General features: G+C 36.8%; 1 pseudogene; it reads right to left on the reverse strand.

The window, feature by feature from the left end:
• Window positions 1-5,198: 5,198 nt before the first annotated feature.
• LOC142522153 (protein BCCIP homolog) lies at window positions 5,199-10,192 on the reverse strand (annotated as a pseudogene).
• Window positions 10,193-13,036: the final 2,844 nt, after the last annotated feature.

The following is a 13,036-nucleotide window of genomic DNA, read 5'->3' on the forward strand; positions in this document are numbered from 1 at the left end:
TATCATGATTGGTGCTGTCACCAATGCCCTCTTGATTTTCTCAAAAGCCTGCAAACAGTCATCATCAAATATGAATGTGGAATCTTTTTCAAGCAAATTACATAAGGGTTTAGTGATCTTAGAAAAATCTTTAATGAATCTCCGATAAAACCCCGCATGTCCTAGAAAGCTCCTTATTCCTTTGATGTTCTTTGGCGGAGGAAGTTTTTCAATTGCAACCACCTTGGCTCTATCCACCTCTAATCCCTTAGATGATACTTTATGTCCCAGGACAATGCCCTCTTGGACCATAAAGTGACATTTTTCCCAATTAAGAACTAGGTTCTTTTCTTGGCATCTCTGCAACACAAGAGATAAGTTATGTAAACAATGATCAAATGAAGAGCCAAATACCGAGAAGTCATCCATGAAGACTTCCATGATTTCCTCCACCATGTTTGCAAATATAGCCATCATACACCTCTGAAAAGTTGCCTGGTGCATTGCATAGCCCAAAAGGCATTATCCTAAAAGCGAACGTACCATAGGGACACGTAAAAGTAGTCTTCTCCTGATCCTCTGGTGCTATAGCTATCTGGTTATAACCTGAATAACCGTCTAAGAAGCAATAATGACAATAAACAGCAAGTCTATCTAGCATTTGATCAATAAAAGGCAATGGAAAATGATCTTTTCGGGTGGCATTGTTCAATTTTCTATAATCCATACAAACTCGCCAACCAGTTACAGTACGAGTAGATACTAATTCATCATGTTCATTTTTAACCACAGTTATTCCACCCTTTTTCGGTACAACTTGTACAGGAGACACCCAATTACTATCAGAAATAGCATATATCACACCAGCATTCAACAATTTAAGCACCTCATTTTTCACAACTTCTTTCGTTGCCGGATTTAATCTCCTCTGATGATCCACATAAGGGGTATACGACTCCTCCATTAAAATTTTATGCATGCATATAGTGGGGCTAATTCCCGTAATATCAGAAATCTACCATCCCAATGCAGTTTTATATTCCCTCAATACTCTCAATAATTTATCTTTTTCATCAATAGTAAGGGAGGAAGATATGATTATCGGATATGTCGACTTCTTTCCTAAGAATGCATAACATAGGTGGCTTGGCAATTCCTTCAGATCAGGAGAGGGTGATATTACCTCTATTTTCTCTTTGACGTTCAACTCCTCAATCAACACATTCTTTTTCTTTTCTTTATGCAATACTTCAAGAGCCACCAGTTGCTCTTTCACTTCCCAGTCGTCTTCACTAACAGCTTCAGCAGCTCCAACCAAGTAACTCTCCAAAGGGTCCCTAGTTCCTGCACAGTCAAAGGATACACATGAGTCTATAACATCAATGCTTTTACAAGTACTTACCTCATTTGATCCCCTCATGGCAAGATAAATATTAAAAATGACTTCTTCTCCACCAACTCTCAAGGTGAGTTCACCCTTATGCACATCTATCAATGCCCTTCCAGTTGCAAGGAACGGTCTCCCAAAGATTAATGGAGCATCATTATCCTCTTCCATATCTAGAATCACAAAGTCTGCAGGAAAAATAAACTTATCCACTTTTACCAATACATCCTCGACGATCCCTCTTGGATATGTAAGACTTCTGTCTGCAAGCTGTAGGGTGATAGTGGTTGGTTTAACTTCTCCAAGCTCCAATTTCCTGAAAATAGAAAATGGCATCAAATTAATACTTGCTCCTAAATCACATAAAGCTTTACTACAATGAGAACCACCAATAAAGCAAGGAATAGTAAAACTCCCTGGATCTTTCAATTTTTGTGGTAATTTCTTTTGTAGGATGGCACTGCACTCCTCAGTAAGCTTCACTGTCTCAAACTCTTGCAGCTTCCTCTTTTTAGACATCACATCTTTATTGAACTTGGCATAGTTGGGCATTTGCTCCAATGCATCAGCAAATGGTATATTGATGTGTATCTTCTTAAAAATCTCAAGGAATTTTGCAAATTGATCATCTAAACTCTTCTTTTTGAACCTCTGAGGGTATGGAATTGCAGGCTTAAATGCAGGAGGTTGTACAACTTTTGTCTTAAAGTCCTCAACCTTATTCTATGTTATAACCTCAAACTCAACATCTTCCACTGACTTCTCATTTTCCACCATCTCCTTGGGACTTTGAACCTCCAATTCTTTTCCGCTCCTCAAAGTGACTGCCTTGCACTGCTCTTTTGGATTAACTTCCGTATTACTCGGAAATTGACCCCTGTTCTGATCTCTCAAAGCATTAGCCAACTGTCCAATTTGTGTCTCCAAAGATTTCATCGTAGCACCCATGTTTCCTATGTGAGTCTCCATGCTATCAAGCCGAGACTCAGTTCTAGCCATCCTCTTTCCAGATTCAGCCACAAATGTACCCACCAAATCCTCAAACGAAGGCTTTCCCTCCCCTTTTGATGTATTGAACCTCGGAGGAGGATTCAACACATTCTTATTGTTTGCATAAGAAAAATTTTCATGATTTCTCAAACCTGGATGATAAGTATTAGGAGGAGGGTTACCTCGATATCCTCCAAATCCACCAAAGTTTCTGTTGTTGATATATTGGGCTTCTTCAAGAGAATGAGTTTCTTCAGCAACCACGGAAGGACCTTCAGTGTCAGGTATGCTCACTTTATTCATGGCTGCTAGTTGTGTGGTCAATGCAGAAACTTGGGCGGTTAGTGAAGTGATAGGATCCACGGCATAAATACCAGCTGTCTTTTCTTTACTCCTGACCTTTCAGATGGCCACTGATAACTGTTAATGGTCATTTGTTCAAGCAAATCATATGCTTGATCAGGTGATTTGGCAAATATCGTTCCACCAGCTGCTGCATCCACAGTGCCTCTTGTTTGTCCATTCAAACCATTATAAAACAATTCAATCTGTACCCAATCTTCAAAACCATGGTTTGGACACCTCCTCAACAACTCCTTATACCGTTCCCATGCCTCATATAATTGCTCAAAGTCAGTCTGCCTAAAAGTACTTATCTCTATCTTCAACTGTGCAGACTTCGCAGGTGGAAAATATTTAGCAAGGAACTTGGTTGCTAACTCCTGCCATGTAGTGATACTCCCCAAAGGAAGCGATTGGAGCCATCCTCTTGCTTGATCCCTAAGAGAAAAAGAAAACAAACGCAATCGAATTATATTATCAGAAACACCATTTATTTTTACCTGTGTCAGTAATTTCAAGGAATGTTCTGAGATGTAGATGAGGATCTGCAGTAGCGGCTCCCCCAAACTGATTCTGTTGAACCGTGTTTATCAATGCGGGCTTAAGCTCAAAGTTGTTTGCATTAATAGTCCCTCGTGCTATGCCCGAGTAATGAGCATTTATTACCGGCCTAAAATGATCTCTGATGGGTATTGCAGGGGGTGGAATTTTCATTATCTCTGTTTTCAGCCATTGCTCGAATCTCTTCTCTTCTTGCCTTTCTTAATCTTCTTACGGTTCTTTCGATCTCAGGATCAAAGCTAAGCAAGTCAAGATTTTGCGATCTTCGCATGCACTGTCAAACAAAGATAAGAAACAAATCAATGTTTAATGTATTACAATAAAAACAGCTCTAAATTAAAATAAAGACTAATTGGTAACAATACTAATATAAATTTAAAATAGACACTCCCCGGCAACGGCGCCAAAAACTTGTCGCGTGATTTCTTAATTGCTTGCAAGTGCACAACGTCAAGTTGTAATAAAATGTATGTTCGAGTACAAGTGTCGATCCCACGAGAAGTACGTATTTAAATGTATATTAATGCTTGCAATTAAAATAGTCTCAATTTTATTTAGAAAAATTAATTGACAGATTTGTTTGCACCAATAACTAAATTGAAAATAAGTTTAATTATATTATAACACCAAACTTTTTATAACAAATAACTATGAAATAAAAGATCTAGAGGTCCGATTTCACGCAACTATCCACCATGTGTTATTTTGTGTAGCTATATTATAAATGTCCTTATTATACATTAGCCAAGAATTCTAAAATATCTACTCCCTCTCCCGAGTGTTAAGTAGATACTAATTATCTAACAAAGGATTGTAACGTCCCCGTCAACAATCTAATATTAAATAACACAATAAGAAATAACTTCTTTTAATGGCTTCAATAGCAATATATGTCCTCCCGAACTATATAAATACCATCGATGTATTTTTCCCTTTCTTGTTTATAAATTCCCTTTTCCAAGTGATAAATTATAAACATAAGAATCATTCAAGATATGGCCAATATTATAAAGCATTAAGATTGGAAAAATACAAATGAACAATAAGGAAAACTTATATAGCATAATTCATAAATCCCAACACATGGTGTCTAGTTTTGTTTCATCATTCCTCTAGAAATAAGAATTAGTTCATAATAAAAATAACACAACAACACATGAGTCTTAAACAAGACATATCAAATAAAAATAAAGAAAGAAGAACTTAGAACAAGAGATTTGGAGTGCAATGAAATTTCTGTCCAGAAATGTGCAATAGATTTCCAAGGATGATGAACTTGAGCTTCAATCCTTTCTTTGTAGCCTCCTCTCCTTTCCTTTGCTCCCCAATACCCTAGATGGTGAATTATAGAAGCCTTTTATAGTCCAGACAAACTTCCCCACGCAGCACACCATTTTCCTCTTCTTTTATTCGAAGTCCACAAAGTTACAGATTTTTTGGACTCTGTTTTGCGAAGGACCGCGGGTGCGGTGAAAGAAGGACCGCGGGTGCGGTGTTGTTTCGGAGAAACTTTCAGTCTCGAAATTCAGTGACCGCTGGTGCGGTGAAAGAAGGACCGCGGGTGCGGTCATGCTTCGGCATAATCTTTTATTTCTATCTTCAGGGACCGCGGGTGCGGTCCATATGATACCGCGGGTGCGGTCATGCTTCGGCATAATCTTTTATTTCTATCTTCAGGGACCGCGGGTGCGGTCCATATGATACCGCGGGTGCGGTCATACTTCGGCCATTTTATCTTTTGCACTACTCCAATTCAACAATTTGCTACTCCAAATTCTATTATAAGCTTCCAAACTACAACAACAAAAACAACAACAAATCACATAAAACCTGCTCAAGAATAACAAAATTTCAAGTTAAAAACAAGTAATAAAAGTACAATAAATTGCACTTATTAGCCAAGTACAAACCTTGTTAAAGGAATCTTTAAACTAAGGAATCATTGAACTTGTCGCTATAACGAATAATGTGTACGAGAATCCCTACAAACTGCTGAAATGATGAGTAATAAAAAGCTAATATTATGCCAAACAAAAAACCATGATAATTAAACATCAAAATTTCTGGCTCAAAGCCACTCCATGATATCAATCAGCCAGCACTTTGGAGTAGAGAATGACAAGGTACGCACTAATGACCTTCGGGTCTCAATTTTCAGCTATTCCTGGAATATCTTTTCGTTGATCCGATGAGGAGATACAACTGAATCCTGAATCTGGCAGCTCTGATCAGAGACAATGACGAGATACAACCGAATCCTGAATCTGGCAGCTCTGATCATTGACAATGACAAGTTAGCAGACTGCACTTCTTGATTCCCCGAGATCAAGGTGACACTGAAATCAAATGACAAGAAAATTGCGAACCTGCTGGAAGGATTCATGGTACTGCGATTCGTTTATCAATGAGTGCAGCTGTTTTCTGAACATGCTGACTTTGTTGGCATCAACAACCATGGCCAAACCCATCAATCTATAGTTTTTAAGCTGCACTGACATGAGATTTAATAAAAAAACTGTTTTGGTAAAAAACCATGGAACAAACGAAAGGTCTAAAAACAATCAAATAGGGGAACTTAATGAATCAGTTGGACGTAATATGCATAATCTGCAATAATTTTAAGCACAAATTAAAACGATGACAAATACTGGTACTTGCCTCACTTGTGGTGACCTGCTGAGCATGTAAGGGAAAACAAAAGGACCCTGAGCTAAGCTGCAGAAGATTTTAAAAAGGCTGGGTGACCAGTATCAATGAGGTAAAAGGCAATTATAGAAAAATTAGAACTCCAGTACCTCGAGAAAAATTTCATCTTCAGGTTTAATATGTATCACGACTTCATCTCCATTTCTAGCTTTCCCTGCATTCTGGTCTGCATTCTTGTGCTATTGGCATTAGCAGTAAAGAAAAAATAATTATTTCTGATTTACAACAATTGTTTATCTGATTAATGATTATTTATTAAGCTCCTCCGAGAATATACCTTGTATATTTTGCTTATAACTATATACGTTTTAAAACGGAATGAATTCCGAAGCTCCTCTGTGGGCTAGAACAAGCAAAATAACAAAAGATAAGTGCTAAATTGCTGAATGCCAACACACAGAATAATTCAATTGAGCTTAACCATCATATTAACCTCGTCTTCAGTTGCCCATGCTATTTCATCAAAGAGAGCATCATAAAGGGGAGGCAACAACTGAGATGGAAGGTTAACCACGCGCTGAGAAACGATAATACCAACACCCAGTGCATGCTCTCCAAATAAAGATTTGAAGCTAGCTACCACGTCCTTCCCCTGGCAGACTTCAAGAAGGTAATCCTTCAACTCAGTCAAACATTTGTTATTCTGCACTGAACCAAACCATTATATATTAACCATGAATTGTTAAATTGCAAATAGAAGTGTTAAATTGAAGTTGATTAATGGACATCAACGATGTACTCCTGCAACACGGCTTTTACAAGTTCGGTGAATGAAGCCTACTTAAAAGAAAATGTTGTTTTTAATGATTTTGTTAGAATAATGGTGCTTGACTGAGCTTTTAGATTTGAAAAAACACTATTGGAAACTAAGATTATGTTTTTGATTCAACTTCTCTTTGAAAAAAATTATGATTCTATTTTCTCTGTTCTATCCAAACGCACAACTGCTTATGCTTCATTATTTTTTATTTTTTAAGAAGACTTTAATCAATATTGCATTTAAGCCACTTGTTTCTGCTTTTAATTGACCCTATGTGACATGTCATAACACCAAAAGCAGCAGATGATCAGCTTCAAAAATTCTTAAGAGACAAGAGTAGAACAATAAAAGGCAAAAAATTGAATATCAAAAAGTAGGTAGCTTGCCTTGTATCTTTCTAAACTAAGAACTGTCACAACAGAATATACTCCGTCATCATCATCATTCTCTATCTTGACAACAGTTCCAACCGTTGGTTGTCCCAAGACCAAGTCGACAAAACCACTAAGATCCCACTGTTTATGGTCAAGATATGTTTGTAGCAAGGACCTTAATTCCATGGAAGTCGCCAGGTTTTGGATCAAAGAAGACAAAATCTGCTTGCACAATTCCCTTCCCACACAAACAAATTATTTATTTGCACACGACTCAAAGGACACATTGCTCTAAATCACTTACTATAAACCACGAAAGGAATCAATGGTAATATGAAGGTGAAAATATAAGCAAACCTGAAATTCTTCATCCACGGAACTGTCTGACAGCTCAACTTTACCATTACCTAGGAACAGATGTTGGTTTCATAAAGGCCGACGGATAATAAATAAAAAATACCAGCTGAAACAGCTAAAATTATGGGAAAAACCTACCAGAAGCACTTTGTACGTCTTTATTTCTTAACTTGATTTGTTGACTCTTGTTCTTGGCCTTCTTAGCACATGCAATCATAGCCATTGAACGAGCAAATGGAGAAAAGCTGAACGGTCGATGTCTTAATGATTTATGACACCTCAATGGTTTCCGAGGCATTGTTTTAACAACTTGGATAACATAAGGCCAGGAGGAAAAGAGAAGGTAAGATATTTCACCAAGAAAGAATGACAAATGATGTATATACCGAATTTATGACATCAACATTGTTTTTAGGACAAGCGACAAGGTGGTTCAAAAATCAATATTCTTCTGTGTAGGACCGAGCGCTTGCCGATTTACCAAAAGGTATAGCTAGTAGTAATGGTGAAACTCAAATCTTTTAAACCGCACAGCAGCTCAAGCACCATAGTTCGATCGCTCTACCAAGCAAGGACAATTATTGCACCCTACAATATCCCTTCCAATAATTGCACTCCTTGCAATCAATGGGAATCGAACCCGTGACCTTGGCTCTGATACCAATTGTAGGACCGAGCGTTTACCGCTTTACCAAAAGCTATAGCTGGTGGTAATGGTGCAACTCAAATCTTTTAAACCGCACAGCAGCTGAAGCAACATGGTTTGATCGCTCTACCAAGCAAGGACAATTATTGCACCCAACATTGTGCCTCAAAGGGACACATTTAAAAGTAATTTAAAGTACATAACTCTATAATAAACTAATACTGCAAACTTTGAAGTTAATGCCACTCACTTTTTTCAGCCAAACCAATGTTCAAAATTCAAGTAGCCTCTGTTCATTCAGACGGCCGTACAGCAACCAACCCAACAAAATCAAAAATATTTTGTAAATTTAAAAGTATTATTTAAAAAAATACTCAAAATAGAGAAATTTATACTATGATAGTTTACCCTTGACCTAGTAAAAAAATTTAATCCTTCACCTATTAAAAAATACTCTACTTTTTCAAGAACCTAGATGCCAGATTGTATAAACAAATCAATATTAATCAAACAACATCAAAACAATATGATATGAATATCAAACTAGAAACTAAATCGGTTTTCAGTTAATATATTAAATAACAATAGCACCAAATATAAATGTGTTACATTAAAAAAAATTGCAGTCATCCAAACAATACACTCTACATAATTAGTCAATAAACTACAAAAAATAAATCAAATGATCAATAATAGAGAAAAATAACAAAGCGTCGAGGCGTCACCTGAAAGAAATAAATCGTTCGACAGATTTCTCAAGGGAAGCGGCGTCCTGGTGAAATCGATCGTTGATGGGTTTTGGTGTGTTGCTAACTGCTTTGCTATGTACCAAAGATTGAAGAAGGGAGCGGCGTTCAGTAAAATAGGGAAGAACCACAGAAGGGTTTGAGAGTGGTCTGATAATCGATTTAGGAATTTGGAGTTCTGGAACCGGGCATTGGAGTTTACTAATGGGCCAACATCCATCCAAGCCCATATTGAATTTTCCTTTTTAATATTTCTTAATCGAGTACTAGATCGGACTAATCGGTTAGAATTTTTCCTCCCAAAACCGATCCAGTTAATAATATATGGGTTCGGATAAAAACCTGATTTACCCGGAACACTTCCCCTGATCGTGTTCAGGTCAGGTCGGAACTCGGAAAACCTGATCTGATTGTCTTAGGAGTTATGGAACATTGATGGGACGAAATAATATGTGAGAAATAATGTGAAGATAAAGAAGAAGTAGAGCTGCAATTGGATGATTTAATCTTAGCTCCAACTCAAATGGAAGATCGATAGCCGGAGACCCAAGATCCCTTGAAAGAAGTGAACTTGAGGAATACAGAATGCTCTAAACCTACTTATATCAGTATGTTGTTAGAGGAGGATGTGAATCAAGAAATATTTGAGTTGTTTAAAGAGAATGAGATATTGCTTCACGTGGAAGTATCGTGATATGTAAGGGTTGAAGTGTAAATTGTCATAACATTGATTGCCAATTGAAGTGAATTCTCCCAATATTATGGTATGATGGTTACATTTTGTGATATTTGAAGATGTGTGATTTGAAATATTTCATGAAATTTGAATTTCCTAGTGCAGAAAAATATGAAATATTGTATGAAGTATGTTGTGTGACCACTTTTATTAGTTTTGCTCTTTTTTTCTTTATAAAGGTGTATCGAGAAAGTCGTAAGAATGTGGAGAATAGCCTTGATAAGTCATTTCCTACAAAACTTAATTGTAGATTATGATGAAGCACTTCTAAATAAATAAAAATTGTTGTTTATAGAATGTGTTGTTCTTACTGCATCTTGGGGGATGTATTTGTGGATTTGTTGGCTTTTAGTGGTCAAATTAATGATAAAAGGAACGTTGGTTGATGCAAGCCGTGAAACATGAGAAAGTTTTGTTAATAGTGTTGTGTGACTGATGGATTGTAAGATAATTATGTTGTTTGTTTTCATAGTAGATTGTGCTTTTGTCAATGATTATGTATAACATTGAAAAACATGATGTTTGTTCTTTTTTAAGAAAAAATTGGTAGAGTTTCCTTATAATATCACTATGTCATATCCTCAAGCGACGGTTTTTACAAACCCGTCGCTATATTAAGCGACGGTTTGTTAGCGACGGTTGTGTTAAAACCGTCGCTATATTAATCGGCGGTTTTTTAAAAAACCGTCGTTTAATGAAGCGACGGTTTTTACAGCGACGGTTTGTATATAAACACTGCCATAAAATTCACAAATAAACTACTACGCAAAAATTAAAATCATGTATTAAATTTTCTGTAAAAAAAAAATCTTGAAAACCTGATGTGCGCGAAGATATGCAGTTTCACGTAACGCTGGTAGATCGCACCGACTAGCAAATTTACAAAATAAATACGAAAAAATGTTAGTAAAAAATAAAAAACCGAAACTTCGAAGAATTTATAGAGTTTCGCTACTACCAAAGATAGGCGAATATCGCTTAAGAAAAATGTTCGCAAACTTCGGTATATAGAGAATCATAGCGACGGTCAATAAAAAAACGTCGCTAGTTGCGACGGAACGATATTAAACTGTCGCTAAGAGCGACGGTCTTGGAGAACACCGTCGCCGATTTAGATCGACGACGGTTTGTGTATAACCGTTGCTTTTCGTGACGTTTGATAATTACCATCGTTAAAAGCGACGGTTAGCGACAAAACGTCGCAGATCCAGATCGGCGACGCTTGTGGACAACTGTCGATATAGGTGACTCGCACAAAAACTATCGCTGCAATAGCGACGGTTGTTGATAAACCGTTGCTAAAAAAGCGACAGTTTTTAGTAAATCATCGCTTATTTTGTGTAGCGACGGTTTTAAATAAAACCGTCGCACAAAAATGCGATGGTTTAGTCACACTGTCGCAATATTAGCGACAATGTATTACAAATTGTCGCTACAATAGCGACGGTTGACAGTAAACCGTGGCTACAAAAGGGACGGTTTTCATTAAACCGTCGCTTATTTTGGGAGCGACAGTTTTTTTAGAAACCATCGCATAACATTGCGACTGTTTAGTCACATCGTCGCAATATTAGCGACAATTTATTAAAAACAGTCGCTACATTAGCGACGATTGTTGATAAACCGTGGCTAAAAAAGCGACGGTTATCATTAAACCGTCGCTTATTTTAATTAGCGACGTGTAGAACCCGTAATTTAGATTACGTATAAGCCATGCATAATTCCTAGTATCTTAAATTAAAATGATTTTATTGCATGAGTATCTAAATTCTTTTCTTTAAATTTATTCATTTCATGCAGTGGTTTAAGTATTAGCTGTTCAGTTAATTAAGTGAGGCCAGATTGGAGTTGGAGTAAAGAGATAAATTTTAATATTTAGAAAATATTCCTAGAATTTATTTAAGTTAAATAATAAGTTGATTTAATGTAAAAGAATGGTTAAAGAATTATTTAAATAATTTGAGATAAGTAGTAAATAAAGTTCAATAATTAATTTCTTAATTCCCTAAAATAAATAATGGGTAGATAAAACACTAGAGATTTAAAATTTAATAATTAAGAAAGATTTTCCCCTCCATTTCATTAAAATTTCGGCCACCCCTCCTCATTTTTTCTAAAAAATGATTCTTTTATTTACAACTCATTTCCTTATCCTTTTTCTTGGGAGACAATTCTATCACACTAAATCTTCAATAATTATTAATTAAGCAATCTCCTACCCTATTTTAATTATCAAAAATCGGCCCCTCATTTAACTTTAAAAGATTTCATTAGTTGGAGAATTTATTTTCTAATTATCTTTCCATAACTTTTTCTAGGTAGATAATCCCTCAACTTTTAAATCACCAACAATTAAATAATTAAGCACTTTCCCTACCTTATTTTGATTGAAATTTTCGGCAATCACCCTTGCTAGAATCAAAAAATTTGACAACCCATTCCTCGATTCTCTTCCTCAATTTTTTTCTAGGAAAATATTCTCTCCACTTTTAAATCACTATCAAATAATTAATTAAGCAATTTTCCCTTGTACCTAGACACTAGAGTTTGTCCCTCACCCTAGAAAATAGTCCTCAAAATCTTTTTGATAGCAAATCAATTCCTTATCTCACCAACTCACTAGGATAGCAAGATTCACTTCATCATTTATCTTGCAAATTTCCTTTATCATTCCTAGCCATCTCCCCTCTCCCCATTCTCGAAATTTTAGAGTAAAAATAGAGTGAAAAACCGTGAGTTCTAGGGAGGAAATAAGAGAGAAAAATCGAGTTTAGCAAGAAAGAAAACAAGGAAGGAAGAACACTCCGCCTCCTCCGCGCCGCGTCGTCGTTTCTTTTTGTTTTCTTCAAAACAAAATATTCAGGCATGTATATATTCTTATTTGCTCTTCAATCAAGTCGTATTATGATTTTTAAACACCACATGATCACGATTTTTCAACCAAAACCGAAATACATCAATCCATTTTCAGAAAATGAACATGCAGAATTTTTCGGATTTCCTTTGAACCTCACGGGTTGGTTGTTTCTGGTGATTTCAGGGTGTGGTTCGATCCTAGGCTCCCAAGGTGGCCTCTAGATATGTACTAGAACATGTTAGGATCATATTGGTCCAATAGTTCAAGCCCATGCATGCTGGAAATCGAAAAATGACAGCAACTCTCCCTTCATGCCATTTGAGTCTCGATTTCTGTCATGTTGCTGTCAAAGGGGGGGGGGGGGGGGGGGGGGGGGGGGGGGGGGGAGTTGCTGATCTTGGGTTTCCTAGGGGCCTATAGCCATGATTAGAACACCTCCCTATCATGTCTAAGACGTGACCAAGTCACCCTTTGAGGCTTGGTCCATGGTGAATCGGTTTTCAAATCAAAAGAAACAAGAACAGCCCACGGCCCCTTCCCCTTATTGCATGTGCTGTTCGGTTTTTGTGGAGTGGTGTGGATCTTGTTTGGCCTC

Source organism: Primulina tabacum, chromosome 13 (genome assembly GCF_025594145.1).
Source record: "Primulina tabacum isolate GXHZ01 chromosome 13, ASM2559414v2, whole genome shotgun sequence".
NCBI classification, from domain to species: Eukaryota; Viridiplantae; Streptophyta; class Magnoliopsida; order Lamiales; family Gesneriaceae; genus Primulina; species Primulina tabacum.